Genomic DNA, 25,569 nt, shown 5'->3' on the forward strand with positions numbered 1-25,569 from the left:
GGTATTCCTGCCTACCCAAAGATCCTAGCATGCACATTTGTGTTTTAAGGTACCTTCTCACAGCCCACAAGAGGGATGTGCAGGGTCTAATTATGCAAAGTCTTCTGGATCCTTATTTCCCTTTCAGTCATGCCCTATGAGACTCTTTCCCAGGGTACCAATCTTTTATTTTTTTTTTTAACTTTAAAAACCCAATGTTTACTACAAAGGTGAACCCTAATCCTTATGATGAGCTTATCAGTAGGATTTCTTCTGGTAGTGAGCTTGGGCCCCAAGGCCTCCAAACTCACAGCGAGCTGGTGTGGGGGGTCGAGGGGGGTTGGCTACCAGCAGGGTGCTCTCATACTGGATGTGGATGTCTTTGATCTCTCTTGGAAGCCTCAGCCACGTGTTTCTGAAAATAGGCCACAAGGGCTGTGGAAACAGACTGTCGGATAGCATAGATCTGGGCCACATGACCACCACCTTTCACACGGACCCGGATGACCACACCAACAAATCGCTCCTGGCCCGGAAGCAGGACAGGATGCAGTAACGGCTACTGCAGCGTGCGCTGCTCGATCACCTCCAGCAGGTTCCGCTGACCTCCAGGAGGCCGGTCCCGCGTGGGCAGTGAGCGTCTTCCCTCCGAAGACGGGGGCCGACGGCAGCGGACCCCTGGACAAGGCATGGCAGCGAGCGTGGCACACGCAAGCAACCCACCCACCACGCGGCCCCCACACGGGGAAGCCCAGGGTGCCGATCTTGATGGGAACCACAAAATAGGGCAGGGTGGCCTGGAGGACTGTTGCAGACATCTCAAAAACTTGATGTGTCTGGGGTAGCCATACATCTACAAGAAGAGTCTCCCTCTAGCCCAGAGTACATACATATGCACTGACTGCCAAACACGAAGACCTGTCCTCCCACTGGCCCCGAAAGCTGCAAGTAGGCTGGGGGCACTGGGCAGACCCACGTGCGAGGTGACAAGGGGCCATAGGAGCCGTGCTTTGACCTGACTAGCGTTCTTTCGTCCAGGCTCATGTGTTCTTTCAGTTTGCAATCCTTCCAAACAAACCCAAATTTATATGTCTATATTTAGCAGCCCTCAGTTTCATTCTAAACCCCGTCTGGAGACTGCTTGGCCCAATGCCAGTGATTAAATTAGCCTGTGGGATATTGACTGCTGTAAGCTCACCAATGGTCATGTCATATTTTCAGCAACTGGAATCTAATGTCTGTAAGACTGCACACTTTTATGACTTTTGGAAAGTCCTCTCTAGGTTCCGTTCCTCATTCACCCCAAGCAGATCACAGAAATCTGCAATCACGGTGAGAGAAACAGACTGAGTTTTCAATTTAAGATAAGCCAGAGACCAGACAGGAAGTTCCTTAACAAAGCCCCCTTCTTGGGTAGAATTGGGCAAGGTTTCCTTTTTCTCCTATATACCATGCCCTCTGTCATGATGGGAAAATAGTAAGGAAATAGGGTAAGTGGGTGAGAGCTCCTCCGAAATTAGCCATGCCGGTGCACCCCGATCTTTCTCATCTCTGACAGCCTTCCTTCCTCATTACCCACCAACACACACACACACATTTGGACTCATAAGCATGCCCTGAGCACACCCCACACAGCTCTCTATTACTACTACGAAATACATCTGAAATAGTTAGTTTATAGCCCACTCCAAGGGGGGAAATTCTTGCTCAGTACTGAAAACCTAATCAAAAGCATATGGATTGGGAGGTTATAAGCCCGAGGGGAGAAACTACTGCTGTTGTCTGGCTAACTGGAAATATTATGCCGACCAAATTGCCCTCTAAATACTTATGTGTACGCCAAAATAATAATCTACGCTCACTTTTGGTTAACGAAGCTTCTCTTTTGAGATGGCAACAACCACAGGAGTGACTCAAAACCCACAAACGTGCTCAGAAGAAATGACAGTAGAGTGTTCAGCACTAAGTGAGATATCTCTATCACACCCTCTAAGGCTCAGGGACTATTGTGGATGAGGTGGCGGAAAGAATGTAAGAGACAAAGGAAGGAGAGGAGTGCATACAACACTGTCTTCCCCACACAAAGGAACCATGGTATTCATGACCTCACAGTGGCTGATCCTACCTACTAAACACCTACATAATAGGAGGGGGAAAATGGTGACATCAAAATAGAAGAGAAACTAGTTGGAAAGAAGATGAGATTCAGTGGAGGAGGATTTGGGAAGGAAAAAAGGAGGGTGGTGGAAGGGGATTATGATCATCATATATTGTATATATTTATGGAAGTTGTCAATTAAAAAGTTTAAAAACATAAGCTTCTAAAGAGGAAAGGCTTATTATGATTGACAGTCTGGGAGATTTCACTCACCAACCCAGGTGAGGCAGCACCTCATGCCTGGAATGCATGAAGGAGTAAAAAGACCAGAAGGACAAAGGGGTGAGACAGGGCTGGGAGGTCACACTCTGCACAGTGTGGCCCCATGCCCATGAGTTACAATTTATGATTGTGGTGCTGGGTTTTATTCTTGTTTTGGGCCAGTCATTCCTTACTATTTCCATATTCCTACCTTCTTAAATGGTAATGTTTACACTGTGCCTGCCCCATCATTGAATCTTGAAAGGTGTCGTTTTCTTTTTTGATTCTTCTAAATTTTAATTAAAAGAACAGATTACAGGGAGAGGAAAGGCCTAAGCAAGATCAGGGGAAGAGATTGTATAACAAAAAGGTGGGGGGAGGGTCAGTCAAAATTCAAGATATTCTGAATAAGACATATGAAAATCTACTTTCTTAAACAATGGCACATCCAGAAGCCATAGATTATTACTAGAAAATTTTCAATGCCAGGGATGGGAAACCTCCCAGTGAGTTGTTGGCCAGGAAGGTCCCTGTTGCCTCCAAAACATTATAGGCTATTGCCAAGGACCTTGGTTTCTCATGAGAAAGAGATGGTAAGACCCTATTGCTGAAGACTTCACATGCCTGAGGGGCAAAGTCACTGAGAAATCAAGCTGGTGCTGAGCAGAAAATCTCCCAATAGCCCAGCCAACTGAAAGCTGGAAAAAGCTGCACTGTATGCAGTCTTATGGGAGACAGAAGTCATCAGCAGTGAAAACAGTGGACAGTGGAAACCTCAAGTTTGGCCAGACAGGCCAAATGGCTGAATGAGTGTAATAGGCCCATTCTATGGGAGAGAATACGTGCCTGGTACTGAAAACCTAATCAAAAGGGGAGGTCATGAGCCTTAGGGGTATAAAGCCTGCTCTTGTCTGGATAAATGCATATATTACTTTCACCAAATTGCCCTGAAATCACTACACTTAATATTCATACTCATATATTAATGCTACTCTCACTTCTGGTTAGAGAAGCTTACTTTTCAGATGGCAATGACCACTGGGATCAACCAAAAGGCAACATAGTGCTGAGAAGAAGGGACAGAGATGTGTGCAGCACTGAAAAACCTCACACAGAAGAGGTGGTGGAAAGAATGTAAGAGCCAAAGGAGGGGTACCACTCCTTTCATACCACTGTCCAGACAGAATTTGGCCTCGATATCCAAGACCTCGCAGAGCCTAGCAATACCCATACAAGACCCTCATAATAGAAGAAAAAGATGATGACATCAAATTAACAGAGTGACTAATGGAGAGAAGGTGGGGATATGATGGAGAGCAGAGTTATGAAGCGGAAAGTGGGGGAGGGGAGGGAAATACCATGGTTTGTTATCTGTAAGTATAGAAGTTGTCAAATATATATATATAAACTCACAATTTTCAAAAAAATTATTTATTTGAGAGAGAGAGAGAATGGACATGCCAGGATCTCTAGCCACTGCAAATGAACTCCAGACGCATGCACCACCTTGTGTATCTGATTGACTTGGGTCCTGGAGAATAGAACCTGGGTCCTTTGGCTTTGAAGGAAAGTGCCTTAACCACTATGGCATCTCCCCAGCCCTCTATTGAATTGTATAAGGTCTCACACTTAAGAGTTTCTCTTGAGTCTCAGAGGAGACTTTGGTTTGTATTATTGAGTAATATTGCAATAGTTAAAGATGTACAGACCATTAGACATGGACATAATGCATTCTGCATTGTACACATCCTTTGTGAGCCTGAGGCAGAATACTGTAGTTTGGATGCTGAATGTCTCTAAGGCTAGTGTGTGAAAGGCTTGGTCTTCACAGTGGCTATGGGGAAGTTGTGGAACCTTTAGGAGGTAGAGCTTAATAAGAGGTCCTTAGGTCAGTGGAGGTGGGCTCTTGAAGGGGGTTATGGTACCTCATACCTTCTTCAGTCTGTTTGTTGCATTCTGCCCATGAGGTGAGCCATTTGCTCCACCATGTGCTTCCTACTGCTATTAAACACTGACCTAATAGCAACATGTCTGCCCAGTCATAGACTGGAACTTCTAAAGCCATGAACCAGTGCAAGCTATTTCTCTGTATTAGTTAATGATCTTAGATGCTTTCTCTTTTTTTCATTTTTAAAAGTTTTTATTTATTTCTTTCAGGTGGGGGAGGAAGAGCAAGATAGAGAGAAGAGGCATGCTAGGGCCTCCAGCCATTGTAAACAAACTCCAGATGCATGTGTCACCTTATATATCTGGCTTACATAGGTTCTGTAGATTTAAACCCGGATCTTAGGCTTCACAGATAAGTGCCTTAACCACTAAGCCATCTCTCCATCCCTCTGATGCTTTTTTATTTATTTATTTATTTATTTATTTATTTATTTATTTATTTATTTATTATTTATTTATTTATTTTTATTTTGGAGAGAGAAAGAGAGAGAATTTGTGCGCCAGGGACTCAGCCACTGCATTTGACCTCTAGATGCTTGTGTCACCTAGTGGGCATGTGTGACCTTGCACTTGCCTCACCTTTGTGCATCTGGTTTATGTAGTATCTGGAGAGTTAGACATGGGTCTTATGGCTTTGCAAGTAAATGCCTTAATGGCTCAGCCATCTCTCCAGCCCAGATGCTTTCCTATAGTAGTAGGAAACTGCTTCTAATAGCGTCTAATATGTAGAGCTTAGATGGCTTTAAATATGATCAGGACACTTATATGAGCATACAGGAGATAAAAATCATCAAGTGGAGACCCCATTTATGAAAGAGTACTAAATATATCATGTAAATTATTGAACACTATATTGAAAGTGAAAACAGAATGGTTGTGTGGCATGCTTTTGTCCCATCATAAGATTAAAACTTGTTAAGAGGGGGGATCCACATGTGAAAATGAAGTACCACATGGAAGGAGACTGTGAAAGGAATGATCTATGATGACTTTCTTTTTTTTTTAATTTTTCTTTAATTACTTATTTGAGAGTGACAGACAGACAGGGAGAGGAAGAAGCAGATAGAGATAGATAGAGAATGGGCATGCCGGAGCCTCCAGCCACAGCAAACGAACTCCAGATGCGTGTGCCCCCTTGTGCATCTGGCTAACGTGGGTCCTGGGGAGTTGAGCCTCAAACCAGGGTCCTTAGGCTTCACAGGCAAGTGCTAAACCACTAAGCCATCTCTCCAGCCCTATGATGACTTTCTGAACAGAGAAAAAATGTCATATGAGGGCTGGAGAGATGGCTTAACAGTTAAGGCACTTGCCTGCAAAGCCTAAGGACCAGATCCCACATACGCAAGATGCACAAGGTGATGTGTACATGCAAGGTCACACGTGTGCACAAGGTGGCACATGTATCTGGAGTTTGACTGCAGTGGCTGGAGGCCCTGACAGGCCAATTCTCTCTTTCTCTCATAAAAATTAAAAATAAAATTAATAAAATAAAAAATGTTGTCTGACCCCAAGACAAATACCATATGAACCTTTTAGGACAGCAATGTGCTGATATTTGATATCTATTAATTAAGGAATATATATATATACACACATACATACATACATACATACATACATACATACATACTCATCAGAACACAGCTTCATTGTGGAATCAACCTTTAAAGACAGATAGCAGGAGAACCTGAAAACATGCAAATTAGGGTCTTGGGAGAAGCCTAGATCAAGCAACACTGCATGCCCATCAAGAGGGAATTCACTACCTGTGGTCCAGTCCTATCTTCAGATCCCATTGTATCCATGTGGAGAATAGTTTGCCCTAAAACATGGACATCAAAGTAGAAGATGGTTCCTTGGAAGAGATAAGGGGTTAGAGGAAAAGAGAAAAAATATAAAGACCTTGTGATCAGAGCATATTATGTAAAAATTGTCAGCAAAATTTAAATTAAAGGGTTGGAGAGATTGCTAAGTGGTTAGGGACTTGCTTGTGAAGCCTAAGGATCCAGATTCAATTCTCCAAGTCCCACATTAGCCAGATGCACAAACTAGTACATGTGTCTGGAGTTCATTTGCAGTGGCTAGAGGCCCTGGTGCGCCCATTCTCTCCCTCCCTCTCTTCCTCCTTCCCTCTCTCTCTCTCTTTCTCTCTCTTGTAAATAAATATTTTAAATTTAAGTTAAAAATTAGTTCTTGCTGGGCGTGGTGGCACACGCCTTTAATCCCAGCACTCGGGAGGCAGAGGTAGGAGGATTGCTGTGAGTTCAAGGCCACCCTGAGACTCCATAGTGAATTCCAGGTCAGCCTTGGCTAGAGTGAGACCCTACCTTGAAAAACCAAAAAAAAAAAAAAAATTAGTTCTTAAGATAGGGGTGCCCACTCCCACTATTGCTTTCAACATAGTACTAGAAGTACTAGCCCAAGCAATAAGACAGGAGAAAGAAATAAAAGGGATACAAATTGGAAAGGAAGAGATGACATGATCCTATATGTAAGTGACTCAAAAGTCTCCATCTCAAAACATCTAAAGATGATTAATTCCTTCAATAAAGTGGCAGGATACAAAATCAATGCACAAAATTCAGTAGCCTTTCTATAGGCAAAGGACAAATATATAGAGAAAGAAATCAATGAGGCTGTCCCATTTTCAATAGCAACAACAACAACAAAAATATTAAATACCTTGGAATAACACTAACCAAGGATGTGAAAGACCTAGATAATGAAAACATTAAAAAAAAAAAAACTCAAGAAAGCAATTGAGGAGGACTTTAAAAAGTGGAAAGAACTCCCATGTTCCTGGATAGGCAGAATTAATATTGTAAAAATGGAAATTCTACCAAAAGCAATATACAGACTTAATGAAATACCAATATAAATACCAGCTTCATTCTTCACAAAAAAAGTATCTCAAAATTCATGTGGAATGGCAGCAAGCCTCAGATATCCAAACATATCTTCAGAAGAAAAAAAACCTCTGGAGATATCACCATACCCAATCTAAGCTATATTACAAAGCCATAGTAACAAAAACAGCATGGTACTGCTATAAAAAAAAAAAACAGAAACATAAACCAACAGAATTAAAGGAACAGAATTGAAGACCCAGACCTTAGTCAAGTAACTATAGCTACTTGATCTTTGACAAAGGTGACAATAATGTAGACTGAAAAAAAGACAGCATCTTCAACAAATGGTGCTAGACAAATTGGATGACCATATGTAGAAAAATGAAATTAGACCCACTTACCTCTCCATACACAAAAATAAAGTCCAAATGGATTAAAGACCTCAATATAAGACCTGAAACTCTTATACTGGAAGAAAAAACAGGAGGCACTCTCCACAATATAGTAGTGGAGAAAGAGTTCCTGAACAAAACGCCAGTAACCTGGGAAATTAAACAGTCTCTCAACCAATGGGATCTCATGCAGAGCTAATATAACCCACTGAATGGGCAAAAATCTTTGCCAGCTATACCAATGACAGAAGCCTAATATCTAGAATCTACAAAGAACTCAAAAAAACTGAACAATAAAAAAAATCAAGGGCTGTAGAGATTGCTTAGCAGTTAAGCACTTGCCTGTGAAGCCTAAGGACCCCGGTTCGAGGCTCAGTTCCCCAGGTCCCACGTTAGCCAGATGCACAAGGGGGCGCACACGTCTGGAGTTCGTTTGCAGAGGCTGGAAGCCCCGGCGCACCCATTCTCTCCCTCTCCCTCTATCTGTCTTTCTCTCTGTGTCTGTCGCTCTCAAATAAATAAATAAATAAATTTTTAAAAATCAAGCAATCCACTCCAAAAATGGAGCAGAGAACTAAATAAGGAGTTCTCAGAGGAAGAATTACAAATGGCTACCACTCATTTAAGAATATGTTATTCTCTCTCTCTCTCTCTCTCTCTCTCTCTCTCTCTCTCTCTCTCTCTGTCTCTCCCTCTTTCTCTGCCACATAAATAAATATAAAATAAAATAAAAAGGGCTGGAGGGATTGCTTAGTGGTTATGCATTTGCCTGCAAAGGCAAAGGACCCAGGTTCAATTCCCCAGGACCCACTTTAGCCAGATGCACAAGGGGGCGCAAGCATCTGGAGTTCATTTGCAGTGGTTAGAAGCCCTGTCATGCCCATTCTCTCTCTCCCTCTTTCTCTGGCAAATAAATAAATAAATAAAAATAAAATAAAGAAAATGTTTAACATCCCTAATAAGTAGGGAAATGCAAATTTAAAAAATTTAAAAACCCTTACTCCAGCAAGGATGGCAATCATTAAAAAATCTAACAACAACAAATGCTGGCAAGGATGTGGGGGAAAAGGAACCCTTATCCACTGTTGGTGGGAATATAAACTTGTACAAATCAATTTGGAAATTCCTGAAAAGGATGAACATAGAGCAACCAACAGACCTAGTTATTCTCTTACTGAGCATTTATCCTAAATGCTCCACTCATCAATACTGAGAGATTTGCTCAAGCATGTTTATAGCTGCTCAATTCATTATAGTTAAGAACTGGAATCAATCCAGATGCATGTCATTGGATGAATGGATAATGAAGTTGTGGTACATTTACACAATGGAATTCTACTCAGCAGTAAGAAAAAAAATACAATAAAATTTGTAGAAAAAAAATGGACAGACTTGGTACAGATCATACTCAGAGAACTCACACAATCACAAAAAGAAAAAAAGGTTGCATGGTGTCCCTTATTTGCAGTTCCTAACCTAGACCTGCTCAGATTGCTGGCCTGCCTGATAGGCAACTCAAGGCCCAGACAATAGGGATGGAAGGGTTTTAGGGGAGGGGAAGGGGGGAAGCAAACACTAAATTAAATAAAAAATGAGCTGATACCATAGAAACCTTTATCCTTGGAGATAGCCTAAAAGGTACAACCCTCAAAGGGAGTAAGGGGGAGCACCTGAAAAGTAGGGCCCTCGTGAGGGTGGGATGAAGCCTAAGCTTAAAAGAAAAATTTTTGTCTGTCTCTGGCCTGTAACTCCTAGCAACAGAGATTTTTTTCCTACCTTCATTTGGGGGGAGGAGGGGACAGCTCCACCAGACAGCATCATTCCACACTTGGAAAATTCTCCCAATTATTTTTAGCACAGCCCAGAGGTAGAGAAGAAATGGATCTCCTTTACATTTTTATTACATTCATTCTAAAATTCTACTGGCCTGATTTCCAAGGGCTTCCAGTGTCTGGTGTTACTACATCGCCACATAACTTCACCCTCTGTATATAATGCTGAATTACTTACACCTCTTCCAGGGCTCACATGTGACATGAGATGTCAAACAGAAATAGAACATGCATCTCCTGCACCTGGGGGTGCAACCTTACAGAGGATTCTATAGGCTGCAATAAATAACACCGGAGGCTCCTGGAAGGCAGCACTGTATGGACAGCGAGGTCACTGCAGATTTATGTCTTATCTTCCAAGCAGCAGACAAGCCACAGCCCAGGGGGTGGGCAGAGAAGCGGGAGGTCCGCGGGATCGTGCTGCAAAGGGAAAGCTGGTCCCAGGACTTTGACACCTGAGCACTCCACAGCCATGGGCCAGATGTTCCTGTGTTCTAGTCTTTGTGACTGCTGCTCTCACTGCCAGATTAAGCCTCTGAGGCTGACCTGAAATCCGTGTGTGTTTTCCAGCAGCCATTCAAGTGTGATACTTTTGCGGGAGACTGCTCCTTGGGATGAAGATTCCAATGCAGACTCAGAGGAGGGTTAATTATGAGATTCATTCTAGGAAGAGTTAAGATACAGGGAAAACAACGCAGGAAAATGCCTTAGCTAAAAGATATTTCCCCCTTCCCTGGGAAGGGGGATGGGAGACCAAGGAGACACCCCCCCCGCCCCCACCCAATCACTCAGAGAAGGAGGGAGTAGGCTAAGAGGCTAAGGAAGGAAGGGAGGGGCCTTACAGGCTCCTGTCCAATTATATCAATCAGGCATTCAATTAGAATGAGAATCATCACCAGGTTCAGGTGTGTAAGGAAGGGATCTGATTGGTTGTTGGGTGAAGGGACCAAACTGATGTCATGACAGGCTTCAGTAAGGTGCCACCTTAACTAGGCCTATGTTCCAGTTTCCCCCGCACCTTTTTTCAACCCTCCTGCCCCAACCAATCAGAAATGCACAACTGTAATTACTGCTTGCCTAGCCAATCATTTTTTAAAAAATTACCTAAGCCCGCCAAAATTCCTCTAGCTGTGCTTAAAGGGAGACTGCCAGCTCTTCGTAGGGTCGCCATTTTGCATAAGTGGTTGACCCCCGCCTGCTGGCTGACTGGGCAGAATAAAGGCTCTTTGCTTTTACATACTATTTGAGGCTGGAGTCTTTCTTAAGCAATTCTTGGACCCTTACATTGGGTCCAAGAGGAACACTGATACAGGAAGGGGTCTCCCACCAGATAGAAGCTTGAGAAACTGAAAGAGAAAGGAGAAGCTGTTGCTGAGGGGTGGTTTGAGTTAGGAGGTTGTTGTTGGCAGCCCTCTTAGATGATACTCTTATCAGATACAGGTTCTAGTTCTGCCAAGGCAGGCAGGGTCCCATCCACATTTCTGTGGGCCAATTCCTAGCTGACTAGTGGTGGAAAAAAGCTACCTTAGTCCTGATCTGTATCCTCTGCCCCTGAGATGAAACTCTAACTGCTCCAAAATGAAGGTTTCAGAACAACAGCTCTTCAAACTTTAAACTTCAGGTGACTCATCTACAGATACTAAAACAACTGGTTCTGAGTCAGGCTGGGCAGGGCTCACTGTTCTGCATCTCAAACAAGTGGTCTTGCGTCTATAGGAATCCAAATTCAGAGAGGCTACAAATTAGTATCTAAGTCAATTGAAAAACAGTAAAGAGCTCTGTACTGAGAAAGCTCAATGCAATCAAATAAATGAATGATCATTGGATAAGGAGGAGGTGAATGAATGAATAAATGAGACCATGCAGCAGGAGTTCCGGAAACAAGATCAACATATAAACAGAAGCATCCAAGAAGGAATCTAGAAACAGCAGCCTGAGAGGCTCCAGATATCTGGCCCCCAGTTCAACAACATCTGCTGTCTGTGGACATTATTCTAAAGGCATATGGCAAATGGAGAAATATTTTCTCAAACAAACCAAAAGAATCTGGGCTGGAGCAATGGCTCAGCAGTTAAACGTGTTTGCTTGCAAAGCCTGATGGCCTGGGTACGATTCCCCAGTGTCCATGTAAAGCCAGATGCACAAAGAGGTACATGCAAATGGAATTCCTCTGCAGTGGCAGAAGGCCCTGGTACACCCATACTTTCTCTCTCTCTCTCTCTCTCTCTCTCTCTCTCTCTCTCTCTCTTGCTCACTCACTTGCTTGCTCTCTTTGTCTCTCTCTCTGTCTCTTTCTCTCTTAAATAAATAAAAATATTTTTTAATCTAAATATCAGTAAAACCATGAGAATATGCATGTTTGAGCCCCACTCCTTAAACAGTATCCCCCACAGCTCAATGACAGAAGCCCCACTCTCCTCTGGACAAAGTCAGCCAACAGTTGACCTCCTCCCTCAACTCTGTCCCTGCACAGTTTCACCCTGGAAGAGAGGACTAGCAGCAGCTCTCATTGCCTCCATTTCTGTTTCAAAAGCTCTACTACAAGGCAGAACCCAGAGGTCTGCAGTTCCTTTCCTCTGCCTGCCTGCATTCATAAGAGGAAGCATGGAAAGTCAAGAATACCATGCTGAGATTTCTGTTCCAACACTAGCTCACTCGCTCTATGAGTGGTGGTTTTGTAGCCAGTGAAGCAAGCTTAGAAAACCCAAGATGACACCCCCCCCCCGCCACCAGAGCTGTGCTTGTAGAAGTAGCACTCCAAAAGAAGTAGACCACTCCCCAGGGATGGCTTGAATGTGTTTCTCCAAATTAATGGACAAGAAATGTAATCCCCAGCATAGCTATGGGAGGTGGGGCATGGTAAGGTTACCTAAATCAGTGGATTTTTAAAAAGATGCTTCTCTCTCTCTCTTCATCCTTTCTTTCCCTCTTTCTTCACCTTTCCTCCATCCTTCTCCACTCCTTTCCTTCCTCCTCAGCTTTCTGTCATGTGAAGAACAGCATTCTTCTTCCAGGAGAATGCAGCACTCAGCTTTTCATCTTGGAGAGAGTGAGAGCAAGAGAGAGAGAAAGAGAACAAAATCATAAAACTTCCAGAGGTGGGGAATGTGAACTCAAGTTCTCTTGCTTGATTATCACTTCTTGACTGTAGGAAGTTGCAGTGTTGTAGACAGCCAGAGTTACCATATAATTGCCACCATTGTGAAGCACATTACTGTGTTCCTGGGCCATGGTCATTGGGAATAAATTATCTATGTCCCTTTAGAGAGAGTACTGTCTTGTGTCTACAGGAATCAGTATGCAGAGAGAAGACAATACATTATCTGAAGTGCCAGGTTTGCAACATGATGGAGGAAGGAGAGAACAGTGCGTCAGGCCACGGGGTGAGACAGCCTGAAGCCCTGGCCCCAGAAAAGGAACTGCAGCCCATGGAACTGAAAGCAATGGAATGTTCTCAGGAGGAAGTTTAATTTCACAGTGTGCATCACCTCACTGTTAAACCTGTATGTGCATATTTCCTGGCCTTTGTTTCATGTTTTCTAAAAACTACATCACTCACTGCTATGGATAAGGTGGAGAGAAGCTAAGGGTTTCTTCCCCAGTTCTGGTCAAAACTGTAAATAAGCCTATTTCAATCCCAGTTTTTGTTTTTTGTTTTTTGTAAAGTGGTGAGAAAGCAAACTTCAGATTCTGGTAGTCTGGTAATGATGTAATCTATACACAAGAATAAAACAAGAGAAACTACCCTCAACAAGCCCCGATATTGATTTGGCAAAGGCATCAGAGCAACTATAGGTTGAACATCTTCAATTATTTGAAAATATGGGATCTGATATGTTCCAAAATCTGAAATTTTCTGAGTAGAAAATTCATGACTTTATATGATAGGTCATGTGACCATGCTGACAGGAATGAAGTTATTCTGAAGAGACATTTATGCCCCTCTTTAGGATTTCAGACTATTAAAACCAAAGACCCTACGAAATTGGAAATATCCCAGGAATCTCATGTTGATAGATGGAAAGGATGGAAGCCTTGTAACAAGCCAGAGAGAGGAGCTTGTTTTCCAGAGAGAGGTTTCACAAAATGCAGACACCTTGACAGACCACCTTGCAAGCGATTGAAGCTGACACAATTATGGTGGGCAGCTCACACCTTGACCAGGACTGCTCAGTTAAGCATACCTTCTGCCTGTCTGTATTCAAATCTAATCCTCATGTCAGGCTCCAAGAGGTAGACTAGGTAGAGAGATCACCAGACCCCTTTGTTTTTACTTCCCAATGTGATCACATTGAATAAATCTTTTTCTGCTTTTCACTTTTGTTTCTTAAATAAGCCTGGTGAGGATGAGTGACTAACCACACCTTGATAAGGTGTACTGAGCCCATGTCTCTGACCTAATGACTCCAGTAACAGTCTCAGTCAAAATGAAGTGTTTTGATAATATAAAAAATAATACTGAGCTGGAGAGATGGGTTAGCAGGACATGGGCATAATAGCAAGCCTCTCACACAAACCATTTTTACCCAATCCAGGCAAAGGTCCTTCTCACCCTCATAAGCCAAACCTTACAGTCCATAATTCTTACTGCATTCAGGTCTTTCAACTCTGACCAGAATAGTTCATCAGGCTGTACTTACAGCGCTGCAAGACATCTCTTCTACCGGCAAAGCAATTCCAAAAGGCCAAAGCCATAGTCAGGTTTCTAGCAGCAATGATCCCACTCCTCTGGTACCAACTTTACTGTTGCCATCAGGTTCGCATTGCTGGTGGAAGACACATGACCAAGAGCAGTTTGTGGGGGGGAAAAAGTTTATTTTGGCTTACAGACTCGAGGGAAAGCTCCATGATGGCAGAAGCAGAGGGAGGACATCACCTCCTGGGCAACATCAGATGGACAACAACAACAGGACAATTTGCCAAACACTGGCAAGAGGAAGCTGGCTATAACACCCATAATCCCACCCCCAACAATACACTGTCTCCAGGAGGCTTTAATTGCCATCAGCTGGGGATCTAGCATTCAGAACACTTAAGTTTATGGGGGACCCCTGAATCAAACCACCACAGAGAGCAATTAAGACAATCCAAGGAAAACTTGTTGCTTGCAGACCAGCCTTAAAAAAAATTATAAAAAAAAATTCTTGCTCACCTACAAACATGCTAAAGAGGTGAAAGGTTTATGGATCCCCTTAATGAGACAATATACTTACACTCATAGAAGTCCCTCCTTCGAAGCAGTTGCCCACATGTTCCCACTGCTAAGCCTGCCAGCATTTCTGAATTCTAAAGCAAAAGGAATAACTTTCTTCTTTCTCTCTTTCTACCTCTTCTTTGGATCTTGGCCAGATTGCTAAGCATGTTTACCCTGACACTCTGTTTTCTCACTGGGTTTCTCTAAAGAACTAATTTCACCACTGCCACTGTGCAGTTGTTTACTGACCTGGGCTACTTTCTGGACCTAAACTGATTCTTTGTCTTCCGATTAGGCATCTCCTCCCACCATCAGCTGCAGAGATGCACAGTTGCCTACCTGTGGGTTTTTCTTTTCTTTTCTTTTTTTTTTCTGTCAGATACTAACAAAACTGTCCTCAAGCTTAAAAAAAAATTTTTTTAAAGAAAATTCTTAAGGATTAGAGAAAAGGATACCAGACAGTTATTCAAAGCCACAAGTGAAAACAAGAAATTCTGTTGAAAGTATTTATGTAGAAAAGTATAAGGACAGCGCAAGTACTTGTTTTTTTTCCTTTTTTTAATTGACTTTAAAACAGTTGTAAAGGATTTTGTATGCCTCAGTGATCATGTATGAACACAGCATATACATTACCAAGTACCATCCATACAACACTCACCCCTCAAACACCACATAACATAGGGTAGGAGGTATGTTTTTGCAAATATAACACATTGGAATGTATATGATATTAATGGTATAAAGCAGATGTGGTTAAAAAAAAGTCTACATGGGCATAAGGAAATGAAACCAGATAGTAAAACCTTGGATGCACTCGATGGAATTACAAGAATTATTCATTACAAATACATAAAAAAATTCTGTTAATATATACTTGCTATTCTGTGCCCTCATAGCTTCTCCAAAAGGCATTTACTAGAGAAAGTCATTATTATATTGCTCTATTGACATGTATTTCAGTTACCTTCTCATTGCTGAGACAAAATACCTGACCAAAAAATCAGTTGAAGGGATCAAGTGTTTGTTTCAGTTTATAGTTCCAGATGACAGTCCGTCATGGCAGGAAAGGCATGACAGCAGGAGCTAGTCACCTTCGGTCAGACAGTGAGGAAGCAGAGAACAGTGTATGGTGTGGCTCAGCCCGCACTCTCCCTTTCATGCAGTCCAGGACTCTAACCCATGGAATGGTGCCATCACAGGTAGGTGGCTCTTCCCACCTCACTAACATAATCAAGATAATCCCTGACAGATGTGCACAGAGAGTAACTTAATCTACATAATGTCTCACAGATAATTCTAGGTCCTGTTAATCAACATATTATGAAGAATTTGTATATATGTAAACATAATACTGTGTAAAAATACACAAATTTGTAAGACTGGAGTATAAGTATGTAGGTATAATATTTTTATACCTTACTGTAATTACAAATATAAATATGAAGTGGGTTCTTTAAGTTGAAAGCTTTTAAAAATCTTTCAAAACTATAACAGACTAGAATTAGTAAAAGAATTAAAATGACAGGCTGGAGAGATTAGCCAGTGGTTAGGATGCTTTTTTAAGTCTGCCAGCCCAAGTTCAAATCTCCAACACCCAAGTTAAGCTGGGTTTGACATGGAAAATGCATCTACACTCCCAGCACAGAAATGGAAGGTACAGCCAGGAAAATGCAGAAGCTTGCAGGCCAGCTAGACTACCAAACACACAACGCCAAAACACGAGACCTGGCACAGAAAAACAGGGTGGAAGGACACAGCAAACACCTGAGCACACACACACAGGCACATCATAAATGTACACATAAATAAAAATTTTTAAAGAAGAATTAAATGGTAAGGAAATCTATTACATTGTAAGATAATTTTAAATTAATTTTAGGGTTGGAGAGATGGCTTAGACCTTAAGGTACTTGCTTGCGAAGCCTAAGAGCGCAGGTTCAATTTTCTAGGTCCCATGTGGGCCAGATGCACATGGCGGTACATGTGTCTGGAGTTCATTTGCAGTGGCTAACGTGCCTGGCATGCCCATTCTCTCTTTCCCTTCCTCTCTCTTCCTTTCTCTCTCCCTCTTGCCCTCTCTTTCTTTCTCTCTGTCTCTAATAAACAAATAAAAATAAATATTAAAATTAATTAAGTTTAATTTGGAAAGGTAACATGATGATGGAAAATATTCACTTCATAGGAAATATAGAAGACAAAAAACACAAAATATATGGAAAACAAAATATCAGACACAAATCAAACCATATTAACAATACTGCATTAAAAACTGGGTCGGGCTGGAGAGATGGCTTAGCAGTTAAGCGCTTGCCTGTGAAGCCTAAGGACCCCGGTTCAAGGCTCAGTTCCCCAGGACCCACATTAGCCAGATGCACAAGGGGACACACATGTCTGGAGTTCGTTTGTAGTGGCTGGAGGGCCTGGTGCACCCATTCTCTCTCTCTCTCCTCTCTCTCTCTCTCTCTCTCTCTCTCTCTCTCTGTCTGTCGCTCTCAAATAAATAAATAAAACAAAAAAAAATTTTTAAGCTGGGTTAATCAATCCAACTGGGTTAAGCAATCCAGTCTAAAGACAGATTATCAGAATAGTTTTTAAAGAAAAATAACAAATTTCAAGTATAAAATCCCACCATAAGAAATGTGTTTTAAATTCACAGTTACAAATATGTGGCAGTATTCTCTAGAGGAATAGAACTGATGTAATAAATGTGTACTAAAAAGAATGTTATTGGATTAGTGTACAAAATATGGGCTGGGCAGTCCAACAATAGCTTCGTAGAAGCTATACAGTCAGAGAACTGAGTAACTGCTCATTCATGAAGCTGGATGCAGTCTGGGGAGTTAGGGAACCAGGCAGCTGCTCCTGAGTCAAACTCCATGTTTTCATGGAGCTTCCTTCTATAAAGTTCCCCACCAGAAGAATGGACCACTCTAGAGAAAGAACTCCCACACTCAATTAAATCTTCCTGGAAACAAACACTCTCACAGACGCACCCAACAGGACTGGATTCTTAATTTTATCAAGGTAACAACAAAATTTAGCCACCACAAAATAGCTTGAAATTAAAAATATAAAAAGGGCCTGGAGACATTGCTTAGTGGTTAAGGTGCTTGCCTGCAAAGCCAAAGAACCCAGGTTCAACTCTCCAGGACCCATAAAAGCGAGATGTACAAGGTGGTGCATGCATCTGGAGTTTGTCTGAAACAGCTGGAGGCCATGACACACCCATCCTCTCTCTCTCTCTCTCTCTCTCTCTCCATTTCTCAAATAGATAAATAAAAATTATATGTATGTATGGAGGTAGACACAGGAAGATCAAAAGCTTGAGGCCAGCATGGGCTACATAGCTAAACTGTATTTCAAAACAAGATGAGAGAGAGAAAATAAAAGAACTGACTTAAGAAAAAAGTGATTAATAAAGCAGGTGAAGAAATCAAACTAGAGATTTTTAAAAAAAGGCCTACAGAGAAAAACTCAGGATAAGATTATTTTATTGGTGAAATCTATCAGATAATTAAAGAATATAAATTCTTCACAAACTTCCAGAAAATAAAACAACAGGGAAAACTTCACAATTTACTCAGTGAAATTATTAGTTTCCTACTACTAAAACTAGACAAATGCATGACAGGAACTTTTTAAAAAAATCAAGATCTCATACAATTAGCAATACAAAAATACCAAAAACAATATCCAAACAAATCTAGCAATAAATGCAAATGATTATACATCATGAGCAAGTGAGATTCACCCACAATACAGGTTAGTTTAACATTCAAAAATCATAGAAATAGAATTAAGAACAAAAATGCATGCCCCACTCAATAGACACGTAGAAATGCCTACTTGCTTTTCATTCCTAGCTGTAGGTGTAGACCGCTTAAATGTCCTGAAGTTGTTCTTTGTCATCTGTGGCTCACCCCTTTCAGCCATATTTACATTTTTCCTGCTTGGTAGAAGGGACTAGCTGCCAGAAAGCCAACAATGAAATGACAGGGTTGGAGCTCTGACTCTGGGGAGAGAGGTGGAGATTGAGTTGGTCAGCTGTGACCAATGACTACATAGTAAAGCCTCTAAACATACCTTCATGAAGGGGATCTGGAGAGCTTACAGGTTGGTAAATATATCCAGATGCTGGGAGAAAGCCTTCCTGAAGAGGGTAGATGCACCATACATGTCCCCATAAGATTTGCTCTACACATGTCTTTAATTAGGCTGATCTTGAGTGGTGCCCTTTAATTATTTTTTTTCTTTGAGTCGTACCCCTTATAATGAACCAGTACCAGTAAATAAAGTACCTTCTTAAATTCTATAAGTCCTTCTAGAAAATTATTGAACACTAGGAAAAACATATGGGAACCTCAGTTTAGAACTGGTTGGTTAGGAATATAAGTGACAACTAGTCTTGTAGCTCATGTCTGAGAGGCGGGGGTTAAAGAACTGAACCCCTGCACTGTGCTGAGTGCACTAACTCTAAGAAAACAGAGTCATAAATGAAATGAAATGTAAGATACACAGAATTGGAGAACTGCTTCATGTTAGGGGAAAAGCCACATGTTTCCACATGTTTGGCAGAAGTGGTACTGTAGAAAAGAATTCTTACTTTTAATATAAAAAAGACATTTAATGAAATGCTACCTCTTATCAACTTAAAAACATCCACCAGCTGCATGGTATGGCACACAGCTGTGATCCTAGCAGTAAGGAGGCTAAGATGGACCTGGGCTACACAAAGGGGAAAGGAGGGAGGGAGGGAGAAAAAGAAAGAGGGAAGGGAGGAGAAAGGAAGAGAGAGAGAGAACACATTAGAAAAAGGAGGGAACTTCTTCAACCCAAACAAAGGTATCTATACTTGCAGATAGCATCACAGCTGCTAGGGGAAGGATGAATGTTTCCCATAAGTATAAGAACAAGGCAGGGCAGCCAGTCAAGAAAGAAAACAAAGGCATCTGGATCTTTATTCACAAAGGACACAACCTTATATAGAAAAATCCTTTAGGACCCCCATAGGGTATGATTGCATTTACACAACATATCCAGAGTAGGTGGATATAGAAATCTGAAGTGGATTGGTGCTGATTTTAAAGCTGATGTTGTGGAGTTAAAGAAATAGGGAGAGAGAACAAACAGGGGTTGCTTTTGGATAAAAAAAAAAAAGTTCCAAGATTACATTTTTTAAAAATTTTTTATTTATTTATTTGAGAGCAACAGACACAGAGAGAAAGACAGATAGAGGGAAAGAGAGAGAATGGGCGCGCCAGGGCTTCCAGCCTCTGCAAACGAACTCCAGACGTGTGCGCCCCCTTGTGCATCTGGCTAACGTGGGACCTGGGGAACCAAGCCTCGAACCGGGGTCCTTAGGCTTCACAGGCAAGCGCTTAACCACTAAGCCATCTCTCCAGCCCCAAGATTACATTTTAATGGTGTCTATGCAACCCAGTGAATACACTAAAAGCTATTGAATTGTACACTTTCAATAGGTGAATTATATAGCAATAATGTGAATTATATGTCAGCAAACCTCCTTTTAATTTTTCTATATCAGTGATAATGTTAGGAAAAGCAAGAAATAAACAAGAGGGAAGACTCAGCTCAATAGCAGAGACCAGCTTTATTCAGAAATGCCTAAGGGCCCTGACCCAGCATTGTCAGAAGCCCCTTTCCTTACAGACTAGCAGATACTTAAGGGACTGTGGGGTTCATTGGAATTTCTTGGTTGCTGAGCAGTTCACCTTGCCTCCAGGCTTGGACCACTACAGAAAAGTGATAATTGAGATGGTGGTTTGGATAACTCTAGGAATGTGGTAATTGGGAAGGTGGTTGGGTCACTCTTGGAACACAGAAGGTTACAATGAAATGGCAGTCAGAGTCCAATATTGGAGTCATTCTGGTTCTAACAGATAACACATTAGAAAGTGCAACAGACATGTTTAAAGACCTTAGTAAACAACATCTCCATGTTAATGAATAGGAAAGTTAATTGTGTCATTTGTGCGCGCGCACGTGTGTGTGTGTGTGTGTGTGTGTGTGTGTGTGTGTGTGTGTGTGTGTGTGATCTGAGGACAACCTCAAGGTATCTGTACTCATCTTCCACTTACTTTGAGACAGAGTCTCTTGCTGCTGCAAAGGAACAGTGTCAGTCTTGCTGGCCTGAGAGCTTCAGTCAGATTCTCCTGGCTATACCTCTCAACTGTTGTAGGTGCTTTGGATCACAGATGCATGTACCACAGTGCATCTGGCTTTATATGTGTGCTGAGGAGGATTGAATTCAGATTTGCAGACTGTGCAAACAAGTGCCTTTAACACTGAGCTATCTCCTGAAAGGTTAATATTTTTAAAGTATTAGTTGCATTCTCTACAAATGTAGAGATAGTTTTGTCGACACTCTCCGAAGTAAAGAAGGAGGGACATGAACTTGAAAAACAGATTATATAAGGTCAGAAAACTTTTCTGTTATGCTTTCTTATAGAAGTTTTAGTTTCTGCTTCTTGAGGTGGAACTTAGATTATTGATTTCTAGTTTAAATTAAGTATTTAATGCTTAAAACTTCCCTCTATGCATGAATAAATTGCTGTTCAGTAATCAAATCTTGAGATAGTCTGTTAAGAAAACAAACCAGTACTCTTGTTTTTCTTCAGACCAAATCTTTCGCCTTTTACTAAAAATAAAAAGAAAGAATGAATGAAAGAAAGAAAGAGAAAAAGAAAACAAACCAAATAAAATATGGATCAACCCATTATACATTTACTGTGATGCGCAAAGGATAAATGAGAAGTCGACCCCTAGTGTTCCATGTTTCCCACAAATAGTGCAGGTAGGAGTCAAGTGGATAAAGAACAGACAGGTGGGCAGAGGAAGGAGAAAGTGATCTCACTGCCAAGGAGCACTGCACAAAAGTTATGGAGCCTTAGGTCAGGGCAGAACCGACAGGGGAGGAAGAGCTATGAGTGAAGAAACATGAGAAGTATCAAGTCAAAGGAAAGAAAAGTGCCACAGGCAAGACTGCAGTACAAAAGTCTGAACAGAATCACCAGGAAAGTGCCCAGTTCAGGGCCCTAAGAAGGTCACCAAAGGAAGCCTTGGGCTCAGAAGACAGGTATGTGTATGAGCTTGGCTGGCCCAGGGCCCTTCCACTTGACTGCAACGTGCTAGCCCTACAGATCCAGCCAGTCCCGTACAAGCACACCTGGGGGTTCATCCTGTGGTTAGACCCTTCAGAGCATACTTCCTGATGTAAGTACCTCAAAGCATACCACAGATCCTGACACACTGCATTAACATTAATATTCTCTTCAAAATCTTTCAGCTTTCCTGTATGATTTCTTCTGGGGATCTTGGGTTATGTTGAAGGACATTGTACAATTTCCAAACGTTTTATTTTTTCTGGATATATTCCTGTTGCTGCTTAATTTTGTCATGTATAGTCAGAGAACACATTCTGTGTGATTTCTGTACTGTTAAGTTTACTGAAGCTTGCATTATGACTCAGCATGTGGTCTTGCTGAATGTTCTATGTTTACTTTAAGAAAACACACTATTTGTTGTCACTAAGTGAAGTACTGTTTAGATGGCCATTAGGACCAGTGTTGGATTTGTCTACCTGTCTTTTTACTTTGGTACGTTTTACCTTCATAAGAAGCTCTGTTATTAGATGTATTGAATTTATAATTAAAATGATGAAAAAATTGGAAAATTAAGTATACATTTTCAAGTTAGAAACCTGACTCTGATCCTGTTTACACTTCCCCACAGGACGCTATGAGCTAAGGACAATAAGAAGGCTTCTGCTGCTCCTTCCTGTTCCCCTGTGAAGGCTGGGAACAGCTTTGAGAGTGATAAACTGGAGTCAGTAGGAGACATAAAGATAACCACAATGATGGGGCTTCCTCCCAGGGTAATTGTGTGTAGTTAATACTTTAATTAAGGATGCCTAGCCCCCTCCCAACTTTATGACCTTATGTTCCTATGACCTCTGTTCTATGCTTGTCCTTAAAATTGACTATAAAAGTGGGATGACCCAAAATCAATTTACTGGAGATATTCTTGAAGCACAAGCTTCCCTCCAGCCAGATGTATTTCTACCTGGCGTAATAATAAATTTGTGAGTCCTCTAATCCTCTGTAAGTGGCACTTGGCTTTCTTGCTGACATTTCTGCGACAATAACTCTTAGATGAATTCACCCTCTTTGCAATTCATAAAACGGGCCATTTTAACCAAGGAATGTTCCCAATTTTGAAGTTTCCTTTCACATTAGGGTGCCCATTACACATGGTTCAATATCTTTGACCATTTTTTTCCCTTTCACACTACCTATACTTCAGATTTAAATTAGGGTTCTTTTACAAATGGCATAGAGCTAGATGTTGCATCTTCATTTGCTCTAACAGTTTCTGACCTTTAATTGAACATTTTGCTTATTTACATTTGTTGTAAATTGCAATTGGTATGGTTGGGTTCATATTTACCATCTTGCTGCTTCTTTTCTATCTGTCACATCTAATTTCCTTGTTCCTTTTTCTGCTTTTTACTTTTGGAATAATAGAATAATTTTTATTTTTCTATTTAATCTGTTTCTCTAGGAAATACTTTTACCTTGTTTTGGTGACTCTCGGATTTATGGTATGCATTTTTTTAACCCACCAGTCTGCCTCCAAGTAATGTTAGGTAATTTCACCTACAATGAATGACCATCCCAACAAACTGTACTTTAATTTCCCTGTCCTTATGTTTGCTGCTACTTTTACATAATTTACTACCAAATACACTACCCATCTCTCTACCCTGACTGGTGGGGGTCATTCAGCTAATTTCTCTCCAGGGCTTATTTAAAGGTTGTTCTTCATACAGCCTAAAATGACTTTCTTTGTGCGCGTTGCTTTCAGGAAAATAGACTCTAGAGTGTCCTGCACACATTTTTAGACTGCTATCTTCGTTTAGATCTCTACTAATGCTCCCCTCAAAATTCTAGCACCCAAGGCCTCTTCAAACATTATGTCTCAAACTACGCATGAGACTATGCAGGAGGCTGAAAGAGGAGGATCGCCATGAGTTCAAGGCCAGCCTAGGGATATACAGTTAGTTCCAAATCAGCCTGGGCTACAGTGAGTCCCTACCTTGATTACCTGTCACTTCAACAGGACTGCTGGGTTTTATTAGATCCACTCTTCCTGGGCCATTGTCAGAGTTGCTTCCAGCTGGAAAAGCAGGCTGCTCATAGGTTTACCATCTTTTCCTTACTTTAGGTATCACAGCCTTGAACTTCCTATTGTCCAGAACTGGAAAAAAGTTGCTTCATACATACATACACAGACAAAGACACACATACACACAAACACATATGATGTATGTGAGGGAAGGGTCTCACCCTAGCCCCTAGCTCAGGCTGACCTGGAACTCACTGTAACTACCAGGCTGGCCTCAGACTTATAATAATCCACCTACCTCAGCCTCCCAAATGCTTGGATTAAAGGTGTGAGCCACCATGTCTGGTCCATGTCTTGTATTGGTTTGGCCTGTTTTGTAGTTATTATAGTTGGGGAAGGGACAACCTCAACACTGCTGCTAGTTCTTTTTTTTTTTTTTTTTAATTTATTTATTCGAGAGTGACAGACACAGAGAGAAAGACAGATAGAGGGAGAGAGAGAGAATGGGCGCGCCAGGGCTTCCAGCCTCTGCAAACGAACTCCAGACGCGTGCGCCCCCTTGTGCATCTGGCTAACGTGGGACCTGGGGAACCGAGCCTCGAACCAGGGTCCTTAGGCTTCACAGGCAAGCGCTTAACCGCTAAACCATCTCTCCAGCCCTGCTGCTAGTTCTTCATGGTTAGAAATGGAAGCTCCAAAATGGAAACGTTTGCGATATATATATTTGAAAGACAAACAACAAAATAAAATCACATTAAGAAATTGGGCTTCCATCAAGAGGAAGAACTCAAAACATGCTTGAACTAAAGGGGAGAAATGAGGCAAGGTTTGGAGGCTCTAATACTAGAAGGATCTTTCCAGACACTCCTCACTGGGCAGGCATGGAGTGCATGTACTGGAATATGCCAGATTCCTATACACTCTGTGCTCTGCAGCATGGCTAAGCACCCCAGGTGAGTACTGGAGGGTAGGGAAGGTATGGGCCTTTGTCTACATGCCCAGCTCTTAGAGATGTTCATGCAAAGTGGTCCTCACCAAAGCACCAGAGCCTTCTGAACACTCCTGAACTCCACAACTTCAGGGTAGGATCACAGAATCCCAGACCAACTATACAGCCATGTGAGCCAGACAGACCCCCAAACTCCCTAATTAAGATCTAGCCCCAAGAGTTGGATCCCTTCCCCCCCTGACCCTGCCACCAGCAGCTGCCACCAAACCTACCACCAAGAGCCAGCAAGTGGGCAGCACAGACAGACCAAGACCCTGCTTAGCCATGGACTTTGCCAGGCCTCCCAGGGTCTCACCCAGCACCTCTAAGAGATAGTGCACTCAGGAAAGCCCTCTCTAGACCCAAGGGTATTCCCCCAAAAAACTGCAGATATATCACTAATCCACTTCCATCTGGATCTAAACACAATAAATCACGCAATGAAGATCCCACAATAGCCACCATTTGCTTTATCCAAAACAAAACAAGACATCTACCCTGAGATAGGAAAACAAACAACAACAACAACAAAAATACACAATACAACAAGGCAAGAGATCTCCACCTAGAATGCCTAACCCCACAATGTAGTCTCCAATGAAAATATAGAGGATACACCAGTCATAAAGTACCATAAGCTTGTTGAACAAACATAATCAGACCATGACCAAAAAGATAGCAGAATTGGAAACAAATCACCAAAAGACCAACAGTCATAATGAAATTCAACAGGCTTGCTGAGATGAACTTCCAAACCAGACATAGTTATGGAAGGAATTTATTAAAGCTTACAGATCCAGTGGAAGTTCCATAATGGCAGAAGAAGCTGGCCTGTTTTCACAGGTCCAAGGAGAGAGAGAGAGAGGGAGGTCACAAGCCAAATTC

The 25,569-nt window shown here is 41.8% G+C and overlaps 1 pseudogene; it reads right to left on the reverse strand.

Annotated features, from left to right (window-relative positions):
* Positions 1 to 237: 237 nt before the first annotated feature.
* Positions 238 to 25,569, reverse strand: part of LOC101613176 — a 30,288-nt pseudogene continuing 4,956 nt past the window's right edge.

The sequence above is a fragment of the Jaculus jaculus genome, chromosome 12, assembly GCF_020740685.1.
Source record: "Jaculus jaculus isolate mJacJac1 chromosome 12, mJacJac1.mat.Y.cur, whole genome shotgun sequence".
Classification (NCBI taxonomy): domain Eukaryota; kingdom Metazoa; phylum Chordata; class Mammalia; order Rodentia; family Dipodidae; genus Jaculus; species Jaculus jaculus.